At 34.2% G+C, this 16,266-nt stretch overlaps 1 protein-coding gene and 1 long non-coding RNA gene across 3 annotated transcripts in view; one reads left to right on the forward strand and one right to left on the reverse strand.

Annotated features, from left to right (window-relative positions):
* The window catches only part of for (cGMP-dependent protein kinase for), a 79,149-nt gene that overhangs the window by 19,528 nt on the left and 43,355 nt on the right, over nt 1-16,266 (forward strand). Inside the window, exon 1 of one of the 2 annotated variants that reach the window (XM_012287657.2) lies at nt 10,631-10,650. The exons of the other annotated variant lie outside the window; for it this stretch is intronic. The gene's annotated coding sequence lies outside the window, so the exon portion shown is untranslated. Of the gene's footprint in view, nt 1-10,630; nt 10,651-16,266 lie in introns of those variants that run through there. 2 annotated transcript variants of the gene reach the window in all.
* LOC143264646 (uncharacterized) lies at nt 2,921-6,556 on the reverse strand. Its single transcript, XR_013038492.1, has 2 exons — nt 5,313-6,556; nt 2,921-3,774 (listed from the first exon to the last, which is right to left on the reverse strand). It is a non-coding gene; the product is annotated as an uncharacterized LOC143264646 (long non-coding RNA).

A 16,266-nucleotide genomic window follows, 5' to 3' on the forward strand; every position in this document is an offset into this window, starting at 1 on the left:
GGAATTTGGATGCGTAGGAATTTGGAGGCGTAGGAATTTGAATGCGTAGGAATTTGGAAACCTAGGAATTTGGGGACGTAGCAATTTATGAACGCAGGAATTTGGAAACACAGGAATTTGTTTACTTGCAAACTCATCCACATAGCAACTCCAAAAATATAAAAATCTAAATTCACAAAAATGCAAACCCATCTAAACCCTACATTCCAAAGATTACTATAAGCACGTAATTTCCATCTACACCATCATTCCCAAAATACGAGAATCTCCACAATGATTTTATAGTTTTCCCGTACGCAATATATGGGCTGCTGGATGAGGGTCGTGAATGGCACGAAGATGATTCTGAACGGCCGAAGAATGCTGGTCGAAAAGCTTCGTATATCTGTTTGTGGTCTCGAATAGAAGGTACAGTCGATGACCAGCATTGAATGAGGCCATTAAGGATCCGCTTGTGTTATCCGGGAACGAGTTTCACGCGTGGCAAGGAAATAGAAGAGGAGCATGGGGAACGAAGACCGGTCTATGGGATTCTCGGCAGCGCCATGGGACGCCTGTAGCAGGTGCTCGAATCGCCTTCCGTCGAATGGGATTTGTAGAAACTGATCAAATTCTCTCAAGAATAAATATATAAGATTGTTGCCCACTTCAAATTTTCATGTTGTTCATACAAATATTCTCTGTTAGATATTATTTATTTAGATGGCTGTTATTTAAATGTCCATTTAAATACCCATTAGCTGTTCATACAAAGTTACAAAGTTATCTAAGTCCATTAAAATAGGTTGCTCCGTAGATGTTCATTTAAATGGCGGTCTTCAGATGTGGTCCGCTTAAATGATCCAGTCTAGTAGGTTGTAAATGACTGCCAATAGATGTTGTTCATTTAAATAGCGGTCCAATAGATGTGCTACATTAAATGACTGTCTATTAAATTCAAATGGTTGTCCAGTAGATGTTATCCATTCATGATCCTACAGATATAGTCTGTTTAAATGATTGTCTATTAAATTTAAATAGTTGTACAGTAGATGTCCATTCTAATGGTTGTCCAGTAGATGATCATTTAAATAGCGGTCCAATAGATGTGGTTCGTTTAAATAATTATTTATTAAATTTAAATGATTGTACAATAGATGACGTTCATTTAAATGGCGATCCAGTAGATGTGGCTCATTTAAATGATTGTCTACACAATGTAAGTGGTTGTTCGATAAATGTTATCCATTGAGATGCTTGTCCAATAGATGATCATTTAAATAGCGGTCCAATAGATGTGGTTCGTTTAAATAATTATCTATTAAAATTAAATGATTGAACAATAGATGACGTTCATTTAAATGGCGGTCCAGTAGATGTGGTTCATTAAAATGATTATCTATACAATGTAAATAGTTGTCTGATAGATGTTGTTCATTTAAATGACTGTTCAATAGATGTCACTCATATAAATTGTTGTACAAAGATATTCACTTAAACAATTATAAAGTCCAGTTGTTTTCAAAAGTAAATTTCCACGATGTCTCCATCCGATAGATATGATATACTTTTCTGAGCAGTCAAACGCATCATCCAAGGACTAACGTTCTATCGTAACCATTTTCGGCCGGGCAAAAGGGAAACGAAGACGGCGGAAAGTTAGCCACGTGTCGCGAAATATTTATAGAGACCGGAATATCATCACGTCCGACGTAGGGAGAGGGACGACCAAACAAGGTGCAAAAAGATTTGTATGCCGCCGCGTGGTTTCCTCCCTAGCCACCTCTATTCAACCGGAATAGCTCCCACGACGGAACCGACGGAATTTATATGGAAGTTGCCATCAACGCTTGTAAATAATCCGCTCGGTGACGCGCGAAATTAAGCCGCGGTAATTGGTCTATCGTCGAGAATGATCGCGTCGAGATTATTTATTGATACGCTCTCGGGCTACCGGGCATGGAGGCGTTCTGGCTTCTGTCACTTTGTTACAATGCATACTCGTTTTATGCACAATATTTCTAAGTTCACTCACAAGTGTAGTTGAAATTGCATCTGATCATAAGTGTAATTGTAATTACACCTGATCAGATGTGTAATTGTAATTAATTATAAGGAAATCTGTACTTTTATGTGGACATTTGACATGAATAATTATTTAGTGTAGTTAGATGTCTCAGATCAGACAAGTAGACCTAGTTTCTAGTTACTATAACTCTTCTTATGGAATACTGTAGATAGGTAATATTTTCCTGACTTCTAAAATTGATTCTGAAGTTTGAAACTTGACACCTCAAAACTTCGAAATTCGACACTGAACTTGCAAATTTAAAATGAGACAATGGATTATCGAATTTTGAAACTTACATAAGCAAGTTCATCATAACCTTGAACGCCAGTATGTTTCAAAAAATAGACACCTGTTTCATCAGTTAGCAAAGTTAGGTTAAGTTAGCAAAAAAATTTGATTAATCGTTAGCCCACCTATTATACAAAGTCACATATGTAAAGATTTTATGAATTTCTATAATAGCACGTTAGTGTAAAGTTTAAACTCGATCAACTCTCGGAAACGATTAACTCGCAGATCCATTTGTAGTAAATCTACGAGTTAACGGTTTTATTTAATTACACGTTGTTTTATCGTTCGAGTGCGATCAGCTTTCGAGAACGATCGCATCGTTAATCTGTTGGCAGTGAATCTTGATTTCCTGCGAATTTCACTAATTACATCCAGCCCTCGTGAACGAATTGGTTCCCAGCTCTGTCTTTAGGAAACTTCTAGTTTCCGTCAAAATTATTTTCATGCACGATCATTAACTTGCAAAGTGATGATTCAAAGTAATTGTCAAATTTTCTTAATAATAGATACTGGTAAATAATTAGTTTAAAAAGGTGGATATTTAAGAAAGAAATTTGGAGGTTAGGTTACTAAAAGATCTGAATTAAAACAAGTTATGTTATGATAGGTTAGAAAGAAGTTTGGACTGTTAGGTTAGGAAGGATTTGTTACTTAGGTTAAGTTAGGAAGAAACTTGTAGTAGGTTAGGTTAGGAAAATATCTGAGTCAGGTTATGTAGCCTAACAAAAGATGTGGACAAAGTTAGGTTAAGTTACAAAGAAATTTTATTAAAGTTACGAAAGATGAAAACTTAAGAACTGCTTCATAATTTTATTTCCATGTTTCTTCAATTTTTAAAGAAATGAAAAATGTAGCTATAATTATATGTAGAAAAATATGTAAAAAAATTGTAAACCAGTATCCACGAAGCTTAGCATTCGCACCATTTCTTAGCTCATTACCATTCAAGGTTAAGCATTTGGTATCTGATATAATATAATGAAAAAATTATGCACAATTAGCAAGGCGTGTGTCATTATTTATCTCTGACAGATTTTCGTGATATTTCGTTCTAGAATTTATTCAGCGCGGAAGACCTACCACAATTTTTCAAGATAAAATGACACATCAGATCCTTGATACATGATTCACGTTCTAATCTTATCCTCCGTGCGTACGTTACACATCGTGCGTATGCACTTCTCTAATATTCATCTAAATGATTTATAACATTAATATATGAATTATAGATACGTTGAATAAGGTCGTCGAGGCACAACGAATTTTTTTCTCCCATTATCAGCTGCTCGTGCGTGTCTGAAAATGCTGAAAGCACTTATGCTAAGTTGTTCAGCAAGTTTCCTGCTGATTTATCGCGAATCCACTTCAATTAGAATTCTCATGCCCGCGCCGTTCACTTCATTCTTCATTTTCCAGACTGGTATCGCCACAGGCTGATTCGTGAATTAATAACCGACAACAGAAAAAATTATGATCTACACGATCTAGATAAACGAATGCATTAACCGTATACCAAATCAATCCGCCATATCAAACGCAACCGTTCGGGAGCCTTAAACAACCTTCCATTTAGGGACTTTTTTCTCTACCTACTGGGGGAAACCTGTACATACCGATTACAGCTGCTGCTATCGATCACGTTATCGATAACTAGCCATATCGAAATGTTATCGACAATCTGAATGTTGATAATTTTCGAATATGTTGTTGATACATCGATACCGGTGCAACGTTTAATTTTATTATTCAAAGTCCTGTTCGAAATGAATCGAATGTTTAATCGAGGACAAATACGAACCTAACATTATCTGGTTTTGTCATTCAAATGAAACTTCTTGTTTGGAACTCAATGACTCTATTTTAAGTTCCAAGTGAGATAAATTGATTTCAATGATGAAATGTAACGTAACCTCGGACCTAATATTTATTATAACCTAACATGATCTTATATTTATTGTGACCTAACATGATCCTGTATTTATTATAACCTAACATGACCCTGTATTTAATATAACCTAACGTGATCCTATATTTATTATAACCTAACATGATCCTGTATTTATTATAACCTAACATAACCCTGTATTTAATATAACCTAACATGATCCTGTATTTATTATAACCTGACATGATCCTGTATTTATTATAACCTGACATGATCCTATATTTATTATAACCTGACATGATTCTATATTTATTATAACCTGACATGATCCTGTATTTATTATAACCTAACATGATCCTATATTTATTATAACCTAACATGATCCTATATTTATTATAACCTAACATGATTCTATATTTATTACAACCTAACATGATTCTATATTTAATATAACCTAACATGGGCCTATATTTATTATAACCTGACATGATCCTATATTTATTATAACCTAACATGATCCTATATTTATTATAACCTAATCTATCTCAGTATGAATAAATCTAATTTAACCTAATTTGAACAAGCTTGAAATCCCATAGATTTGAACGATCTTCTCCAAACCTAACCTATAAGATTTAAATTTCATTTAGCACACTATCTTCCAAATTTGACTGCTCTTCAAACTATACTTAAAAAGGCAAAGTTACAAGGTTAGGTTAGATTGACCTTGAAGCAGAACTTTTCAAACAGAAAATCACACGATATCACTTCTTCCTCAGTAAACCTTAACAATGTTATCGACGTGTACAAACAGCGATGAAATCCCGATACCTAACCGAGAAAAGTAGAAGAGTATTCCGACAAAAAGAAAGGGGCAAACAGCCGGATAAATTCGAGACTTCCACGTCGCGTTTCCTAATTGTTCTTTAAGCCTTCATTGAATTTCCTATTCGTCACCGGGCGTTATTACGGTTAATGAGTTGTCCAGCCCGTTCGAGTTGGACAGAGACGTCGCGAGTGGCAACGGACCAACCTAACGCGCCGGTGATTTACCGTCCATAAAAGTTTGGTTAGTTCTATTTTTGCCTCCTCCCACCTCATCTGGAGCAAGACGATTCCACACGCGGCGACTTCCGTCGCGACTGCATCCCAGTGGGAAAGAAACGGCCAGGGAACAACAGAAAGAGAGAGGGACTCCTCTCTGGCCCACTTGCCGTGACTTGACTCGAGTCGACTCGTTGCACTCGACTCCGTGTGTTGAAACCAGTCGAGTGACGTCACGTATAATTAGTTCTTTGATTCTCTCACTCGCTTTATCTCCGTCTGATGCACGTTCTCTCTGCTCCCCTACATCCCTACTCCACCTTCTATGTCGCTACTATTACAACGAGTCTACTCCGTCGTTTGGTACTCACTGATGTAATTCAATCAGTCTAGAAGATTAGCAGTTTTAGGTTCTGATAACGACAGTTGCATAATCGTTTTCGCTCAAATTTATATATTTTTTGGGGGGACAAAGATTCTTCTGTAAAATGCACTTGTGAAGGCACTTGGTATTTATACCGAGACTTCTAGAGTGTGAGAACAGATGTAGGACTTAGAAAACTTTTAGAGTTTTCGATTAACACCTGAGTACTTGCGAGAAACGGTACATCTCTTGAGACATCTAGTGACCCGCCACCTAAACTTCCTCTCAATTAACCAATAAAACCTTACAAACTTCTGAGACCGTTCAGAAAATAATTCAGTACTTAGTGTTCAGCACAAAAGTTACCATTTTCATAAATCAGCTCCAATGCATAAAATATCAATGAAAATAAATAATAGCATTGAAAGTGCAATTGTTACAAGATAGAAATTCATAATGGAGCTCTCGATAATTCCTTAGTTAATCAGTACCATTTGACACAGAATTGTACAACATACATCATGTCTTTAAACATAAGAGACAGTGAATGTAGTTGATTTTGGAGATTATTTATTTTCCCTGGAAAAGGAAAGAAAAACGATGGAAGATTCTTTGTTCAAACAGTTACATCGATCACGGTGTGCGAGTAGAGAGTTAATTAAACAGGTGTTTTTCCAAGTGCCTACTAAAATGCCATCCGGTTACGCTACTGACTGTCCCACTCTCGATATCTCCCCGTTTCTTTCTCTCCTAGGGGAGTTCCCTCAGTCTGTCTCGTTCCCGGTCCCTCCTCGTCCGTCTTCCCGCCGCGTTTATCTCGCCGTGGCTAAAAATAGACCCTGTCACGGCCATCGGCGACATTTTAAAAAGTTAAAGCCGCACAGGCGGACGGACGACGAGCTTCGAACAGAGACCACGAGAGAACGAGCGAATTAGCGCCTCCTCGAGATTAACAACTGGTAGGTGGCGCCTTCTCGCGAGCTGCTCTCACCTTCTGTCTCCACCTGTTGTTTCCTGGGAATCGGTTTCTACCTTCGCTCGGTCGGTAATGCGAAGTGCGTTATGGGTACAAAATGAAACCCTTGACAAAATGAAACCTTGTGACAAAACACCTTTTATCGTTAAGTTAGGTTTACTATGCAGTATGAGTTAGAGAAATTTATAAATAGAAGAGGTTGGCTGACTTTTTTAAATTATTGTTTACTTAAATGGAGTAACTTCTAAATTATAATTATATTGGTTGATGTTGTCAGAATGTAGGTTTCAAGTCTCTAATCGCCACTCCTTGGTCCCAACACTTTAATGCATAACAAATTCAAATAATTCAAAGAATAATTAAAAAATCTCCCAAAAGTATTCTGACATCGTCAATTTTTAAAATTTATCTTCACTCTAAAATTTTACCTCTAAATAGAGTATTAATGTGGACCAAATAAAAAGCACAAGTAACCTCGAAAAGTTGTGAAACTAAATAAATTAAATTAAAAATCCACTTAATTTGAAGCAACTCAATTATTGCAAATTTAGCAGTTCGTATACAAGTAACTGAATATGTGAATGAATTATAATAAATTAGCGATTGTAGAGAATTTACGATGGAGAAGTCTGGAAGAATATCTGAAATTAAAATTGTGGCAATATAATTGCGTCTGTAGGTTATAAAAATTGCAACATATTTACCTTGAGAGGAAAATGTTCTAATTACTGTCGGAGTTCAGTTTTTTAGCGCAATGAAATTTTAATTTGGGTTTATTGTTTGTAAACAAGCCTCGTATACATATGATTATGTTAATTTTTAGGATTTTACAGAGGTAGTTATTTATAAGCAATTTTCTTTGGGTTTTTTTATGATTCACTTATCTGTGTATTTTTTACGTATATTTACAAAGTCTCGTGATGTTAATTAATTCGGATGATCGTCTTTGGAGGTTTATTGAATTTTTTGCTTATGAATATTAATATTGTAGAAGTAGAGTACTGTTTGATTTATTCGAAATTGTTGCAGGTCTCTTATCTCTATTTATTTTCATTTATATTTATATGGAATTATAATTTAATTGTTATTACATTTTAATTGAGTAATTTACAGTAATTAATAATAATTTAAAATATACTCAAAATATACTAGAGTTATATTTTATAATGTTTCTAGAGGAGAATATTTACATATTCATATTAGAAGTTATTTATATTTATTTACGACCAAAATTACTGTCTGTCATTGTGAGTTTCTTAAACAAATATTTCTTTATCAAATACTCTTAATAGTCCATTAAAGAAATTATTTTCTGAAAATTATTTTAATTGGATACAATTTTGCACCCTATATTTAGCAGCAAAAATAATTTAAGAACATTTATGACATTTACGACGTATAATTTCAGTATTATTCGTACGTTTAAAAATATAAAGAAGGCTATATGTTATAATTGTCAGTTCGATATGATGACAGATCAATGATTCAGATCAATTGTTCTTACCTATCGACGTTAAATTTATCGATATATTATCAATGTATCAGCTGTATTCATTTAAAGAATAACACTATTTGTGATAACGCGATATTTGTCAATTAAAATACTTGTCACAAAGACTGTTATCTTTTTTCGTAACATCTTTTGCGAAAATATATTCAAGTTTTTTATGACGTTTTAAATACTTGTGGGTCTGTCAGCTTTTTTATATATAAATTATATTCTTTTACTTTTTACTTTATTTTCTTTTACTATTTTTAAATATGTTACTCTGTGAATTTTTCTTAACTAGTTCATCATATTAAATTACAAAATAATAGCTTCTTAGTATCAGCACAATTTTCTATGAATATTCATACACATATGAAATAATAAACAAAAAAATTGTTCACATTGTTTCAACATTGTCAACGTTGTTTCATAAAATTCATTTCATGTTAGTCTCAAAAAATACATTGATCAATTAAATCATTAATTCCAAGTAAATTAATAAAGGTACATTAAAGAATTATTTTAAAATTCTTAAGATTAAGATCTTCAACTTTTGACATCGCTATTAAAAAAATGTTAAACAGAACAAAATAATGATATTTCTGTAGACTTGTTTACATCATCTCGAATCGTTCGATATGAAAATTTGCTGCACGTGTACGCAAGAGCCGCCATCTTGACCAATACGGTTATTTCGTAATTTCTGCCGAATCGAGGTAATACATTGCCCGAGGGCACCCCAATGTTCTCCCCTACCCACCGTATTAGTAAAACCGAGACACGGATAAATGGAACGACTTCCTTTCTCCCACCTACGTGTAAATGTTGCATAATCATGTTCTTGAAACGATTACCAAAGAGTACGAGAGCAATTTTTCGTCTGGACGAGATCCAGTCGCTTCCTTCTGACCTCGATCTACTATCGAACTCCCACCAACATCTTTTATCTTGACTTTTACCTTCTACAGTCCGTGACTCTGTTTCAGGTGTACAGTAATTTAGCTATGTTGTTGTTGCTTCTTAACCGCTTCTGATTTTCGATAATTGACAAATTGAGATGGTTATACGGTACAGGTCGAGGTAATGTGGATCAAGGTTGATGCGGATAATCAGAAAGTTGGATAGTAATACTGAAGGGTTCGGAGTTCATGTATGACCACCATTTTAGTATTTCATTTAGTATCATTTTAGTACTGCTATATGAGTATTTATAATGATTTAGAACTTTAATTACTTTGATGAACTTGATTGATACGAAAGATCAGATATTTCAAACTTATGGAAGTTTTGAATGCACGAGGTATAAATGTTCTTAATTTGACAAATTCTGAAATTGTTAATCTGATTTTCCACACTCTAAGTTCCTATATCCTAAAAATTTCAAAGTTCTTAAATTGCTAACTTTCTAAACGTTGAAATCCTCAAATCTTCATATCTAAGAAGTCTGAAATTCCCAAACTGTCATATCTCCAAATTATGAAATCCCCAAACTCTCATATCTCCAAATTCTGGGATCCCCAAACTCTCATATCTTCAAATTCTGAAATCCCCAGACTCTCATATCTCTAAATTCTGAAACACCCAAATTCTCATAACTCTGAAACCTAAAATCCCCAAATTCCAAAATACCCAAACTCTCATATCTCCAATTTCTCAAACCCCCAAATTCTCAAACCCCCAAATTCTTAAACCCCCAAATTCTTAAATCCCCAAATTCTAAAATCCCCGAATTCTCAAACCCCCAAATTCTTAAACCCCCAAATTCTAAAACCCCCAAATTCTAAAACCCCCAAATTCTAAAATCCCCAAATTCTAAAACCCCTAAATTCTAAAATCCCCAAATTCTCAAACCCCCAAATTCTTAAATCCCCAAATTCTAAAACCCCCAAATTCTAAAATCCCCAAATTCTCAAACCCCCAAATTCTTAAACCCCCAAATCCTAAAATCCTCAAATTCTAAAATCCCTAAAATCTCAAACCCCCAAATCCTAAAATCCGCAAAACCTTCATATCTCCAAATTTCAAAATCCCCAAATTCCCCCACACCAAAACCCTAGAATCCCCAAATCCCAAAATTCCCCCAAACCTCCATAAAAATCAAATGCACCGAGATCCACCAATAAAAACATCGCAATAAATTCAAAACGAAAAATAACAAAAGGATTATTAAAAAATTTGTCATATCTCTTTGAAGAGCAACGTACGTCGTTTATGAAGAGACCGATTGCAACGTGCGGTCGATATTCGATTATCAGGAGGGATCGCACGGTATAAAAATAGCAGTCGTTTTCATTAGACTTTTATCGCGTTGTGTGCAAGGGGCTCGTGCATTCATTAAGGCCGTACGTCACTCGGAACCAAATCGATTGTACGCGACGTTTGATTTGCACTCTTTCACAGTACCAAATGATCCGGAAAGGTGTAAGATTATCCGCATCATCGGCCACGCTAAACAATCGATTTCTTCAGGGGTGACGCGCTTCCTGTTACGTTCAATGGTATGCCACGTTGCAATTATTTCCCCGAGGTTATGGACAACTTTTCAACGTAGGTAGGTTCATATCTGATTCGAATATAAATATTATTATTATCATTTTTATTTTATGAAGGTTTGTTTAGTTATAATTTATATTCATTTATATTATTAATATTTTATTATTTACTAAGATTACTAAGCCAGTTGGGTTAGGTTACAACGTTTAGTTTAGTTTCCACACAGTTTCTTATTATAAGTTACACAATTTGTTAAAGTATTTTTCTTAAAATCATTGGTTCTCGTCAAGATGGAGAATTAATACTAATTTATGTTTTGTCATTTACCTATTTATTTTTTGACTTCATTTTTCATTTCAAATTAAGTGCATATGCCGATAGTTTTACCTGTATGGAAATATGAGAGTTTTTGTTAAATATGGTGGTTTGAGTAATATTGTAGTGATTGCTTTAAGTAACGCTCGTTAAAAGAATGATTTGATCAAAGTTTTCAAGAAATATCCAAACATCGATTAAACTAGAAGTTAGTCCATTCTTTGGTTCATCGAGTAATGTTGAATCGTCTGATTCGACCTTGCACCTCAATTAAGCGTTTTCGTCATAGCGAGCCGTAGCGAGGGTGGTGACGGTGTAACAGAACGGTCAACTAACGAGCCAATTTCGACTCGTGTTTAACGCCAATTCTTCGACGACAAATCTTGTGGACTAGGGAAATAATTTATGGTACTTTAACGCCACTGCCTGCTATAACCTCCTTAACAAATTTTTATTTATTCGCCTGTTTTCTTGCAAAATTAATATCATTTTATGCTATCGATCAAATTTAATCGAGATGGAAAATTGTTGCGACACGTGCATTCTTTGTTTTATGTATTTTTGTTTATTTTGTAGATTTTGTAGATTTGATGAAATTGGTAAATTTGATAGATTGTATAAATTTTTTATATATGTATTTTACATATTCTAAATTGTTAGTGGAATATTTTTTAAACAGTCGATTTACATAGAAATGTTCACTTGGCACATCAATGAAACGTCTTGTCTCTCGATCGAAATTATTCAAACCTAATCTGCTGATAATTTTAGGTCAAAATTTTACTTTTAGTAATCCCACTCGATAAGATTAATCACACTTGCGTGGATCTCGATAATTTACTCTCGCTATTTTTACTTCACTTTCTCTAACTGATAAAATTGAAAAGTCACAAAAAATTAAACGTTAAAAGTGAAAGAACTTAGGTTTAAAACTGCAAATAAAAATAGCAGAAAAACGGAAAGAAAGCTTTTACGTAATTTAACAGTCCCCGTTAAAAAGAGATTACTTCTCCGTGATTTAAAAGTTAAAATAAAAGAGATCGGTCTTGTGTAATTTGGAAAGAATGCCTTTTATATAATTTATTGTTACGGATACGAGACAAAAATAGCTTTTATATAATTTAACAATGCTGCAGAACTATTAAGAAGAGAAGAAACTTTCGAGTAATTTAAAAACTCGAATGACGCATACTGAATTTCAAAGATCTTCAGTGAATTTAATTTACATCAATTTCTATTTATCTTTTACTTCTCATGTGAATTGTTAATTGTTCGCTGTACAAATTAGTCCGAATTATTTTTACTTAATAACAATTTTACTACGTTTTATTTTACTACATATTTTCATACTTCGTCAATAAAATCTGTTCAAAAAATTCAAACAAGGAAGCAAAGTATATTAACATAAAAAAACAGTGAAACACAATAAACATTTTTTGCGCATCGTTAAATTGACACAGCGATTAATATTTAACAACCTAAAACATTCCCCTTTTTACAACATCACATATTTGTGTTTGACAAATATTCACACGAGTAGAGATAATCGATAATTATTATATTTATCGAACCAAAGATTTACATTCAATTTTGCGTAAAAAAGAATTGTTTGAACTATTGTTATTAAGTTTGCAAGAACCAAGTGACTGAAATTTTTAAATTTCAAGAGCACAAATCAGGCAAAATATTAAAGGTTCCTCGATTCATTTCTTCAATTATTGCTGTGTCACCTATAAACAATTTCTATCTTTATCACGGCTACGCCAATGCACGAGATCTTTAACCGTTTTATATTGACGGACCACGCCTCCTCGTTTCAACGGTTGACCAAGTAAATCGACGAGCCTCGACACTGCATTCTTAATGATTCGACACATCGACAGATTCATATCTATAGATTGGCCTGTTAAAAATAATCGCAAATTAAACTTTTCGTTTTATTTTACGACGAGCTAATGCATAAGTGACCGATAATGATGTGTGAAATCATGTCGATGATTTAACGAAATAAAAATTGAAAAATAAAATAGTTTTATTTATATTGGTGGATTTTTTAGTAGTTAGACTACTATAGCCATGTAATAATTCATTGTGAAGTTACTTTACTAAGCATTTTACCATGCGACACTAACGGTCAGTTTGTGAACTAATAAAAATGGCAGATGCGCGGTTAGTTTGACTGAAGAATAGATATTCTTTATTCTGACATTGTGAACAAACTTAATTCTTATTATTTATGAGGATAAAATAAGCAGAAGGATGTTGTAATAATATTAGAGAAAATTTTTATTATTCTTGACAAGGTTTTTTAACAAATTTCTTATTAATCACATGTGTGTCTCTGAACTCATTCTTTATATTCACCACATTATACATGTACACATGTACACATATACACATATACACATATACATATATATATACACATACACATACACATATCTTTAAACACATACGACAACCGATGTAAAAAATGATAAAAACATATCACATTGTATAATTAATGAACACCATACATTCTCAGTACTCAACAAATAAAAAATCACAAGAATACTCTTTCAACCCCCTCATTCGTTTGCACACCGCGCACAAGGTTCACGAAAGGTTCACAACATTCAAAATCCTTAACGAATCAGAATGCAAAACAAGCCCGATTTTCCCTAAAATGTGCCTTCGCGATACGCGTATCGTCCGATTGCGAAACAGAAACACGAAGGTTTCGGTGTACGCCGTTTAAATAATTCAAACGGGACGTCCCGTAATCGGACGTCGAAGGATCGTGCCTACGTGCAAGCTGACACACGAGCGAATCCATTGTTGTCTTCTGGGTATACCTTCAAAAGTGAGGCAAGGTTTTCGTTTGGAAACCACGTGCATCCTTGTCGGAATGGTGCCAGAGATGAGCGGAACTTTCGGAAATGTCGCTTAAAATCCTTCGTGTTGGACGCCATTTTATATCGGGAGCCATTTTACATGGGGAACCATTTTACGTAAGGAGCTATTTTGCAGCAGGAGTCGTTTTGAATCAGGACTTGTTTTGGGTATTGGGGTAACTAGTCTTTTGAAGGTTATTGAGTGCAAATTAGATTACTGGGTTTAGTAATAGTATTAGTACTGTAATAGATGGTATTGTAGATGGGATCGGTGACTGTTGGGATTTGGGAGAGTAGAGATGTGGGGGTGTTAGTATTTGGGGATGCAGGGATGTGGAAATTTTGAGAATTTGGGGACGTAGGAATTTGGGGTTGTAGGAAGTTGGGGACGTGGGAATTGGGGGATATAGCAATTTGGGGACGTGGGAATTCGGGGGTGTGGGAATTTGGGGACGTTGGAATTTGGGGACGTAGCAATTTGGGGACGTAGCAATTTGGGGACGTGGGAATTGGAGAATGTAGGAATTTGGGGGCGTAGAAATTTGGAGACGTGGGAATTCGGGGGTGTAGGAATTTGGGGACGTTGGAATTTGGAAGCGTAGAAATTTGAAGACGTGGGAATTCGGGGGTGTAGGAATTTGGGGGCGTAGAAATTTGGGGACGTAACAATTTGGGGACGTGGGAATTCGGGGGTGTAGGAATTTGGGGACGAGTGGGATTTCGGACGATTGGAATTTGGGGACCTAAAAATTTGAGAAAGAAGGGATTTGGAAATGTGGAAATTTGGGAACGTAGGAATTTGAGAACGCAGGTGTTGAAGGTATTTTGCAAGCGTAAAGATTTGATATTTCCAAAATTTCATCACCTAGATATTTGGGAATAGAAGCTTGCATAATTTAAGGACATACGCCATAGTAATGTGACTACACACATGTGACTATACATTTCACTACTTCAACAACCCCTAACCCCAAAAAATAACTTTCCCCAAAATCTTCATTACCACACCACAAATCCCAACAATTATCAAAGAACATTAACGCAATAATTCAACTAATAACAAAAGCGTTATCCTCGTGTATAAATTGTTTACAAAGCAACAGTTAGAAGTATTTTTCCATAGAAATAGCAACGTGGAATTCTCGTACGTTCCTCGCCTGGTTTAATCATCTCCGTAGACCCAATGGCTATAATTTCCTGTCAACGATTCGTTTTTCCGCGATGTTTCGTAATAAAACTAGAGAAGGGGAAAAACAACGAATAATCGTTCGGAAATTATGCAGTTACGCAGCTGTGTTGTATACCCCGACATTTGTTATTTGCGGCTTGGCTAAACGTCGCTTTTTTGCCGGTACATTACACAAAGACATAGAGTTCTGTGCCCGTGAAATTTGATTCGGGCAATTTCGAAATAGTCCCCTATATACCTTGCTTTGTAACGAGGCCATTAACGTAATCTGCGATTCGGGATTTAAAGGACATTTAGGAATAATTCGTTCGTGTACGAAGAAGTAAAATAAATTCGATAGCAATCTTGATTTTTGCAAATATTAATTTTGTTGGGTTGAAGGATAATTTTTGAAAATATAGTTACTTGAAAATATAGAGATTCATACTAGAAAATAGAGATTACTTGGAGATATAGATAATAGAGATACTTGGACGAATTATTTAATTCAGATATTTAATTTAAATATTAACAAAATGTATCCATTATGGAGGAATACGAATCTAGGGATGTATGGATGGATTTAGGAATTCATACATAAACCTAAAGATATATATATATTTTTATATTTAGCAAAATTTAGTAACAATATGAATTAAAAATAATATTAATTACACTAATAACAATATTTATAACAATCCCAAAATTGAAGGAAAAATAAATTTAAACAATACACTAATCTTACATGATAATAGACTAATGAAGTCATTAAGTTAAATATAATAAAATGTATTATTAGCATCGTGTTCATTTATCGTCAAATAGATATACTATAAATAGAACACTGATACGTACAAAATGGTTGAAAATGATGTGCTAATCGTTCACTGTTTCCTTGAATCGCCTATATTAATAGTTTGTTATTATAAAAATGGTAATTTTCCTCCTGCTGAGCGTTGCTAAAAATAATGCGTTATCTTCGATCATCTCTGTCACGCTATGACAAACGTGCATCCTAATTAAGTTGTCAATCTTATCTCGAAAAGGCTGTTGGAACTATCCATGACGTAATATATAGATATACATGTATAATATTTTTAGTTGCATAATTCTTATATTGCCTACTAAACAATAAATTGAAATAGAAACATTCTGTGGGCGATGATATTTTTAATATCTCATGAATTTTTATGTTGCTTGTCTTACATCTTTTTTAATTGAATAAGCATTTCGTTATAAAATTTTAAAAATTGACTGTAGAATTTAGGTATCAAGAGGACTCTCATAACTTTTGTATTTTTTTTTTTTTTTTTTTTTT

This window comes from Megachile rotundata, chromosome 6 (genome assembly GCF_050947335.1).
Source record: "Megachile rotundata isolate GNS110a chromosome 6, iyMegRotu1, whole genome shotgun sequence".
Lineage (NCBI taxonomy): Eukaryota > Metazoa > Arthropoda > Insecta > Hymenoptera > Megachilidae > Megachile > Megachile rotundata.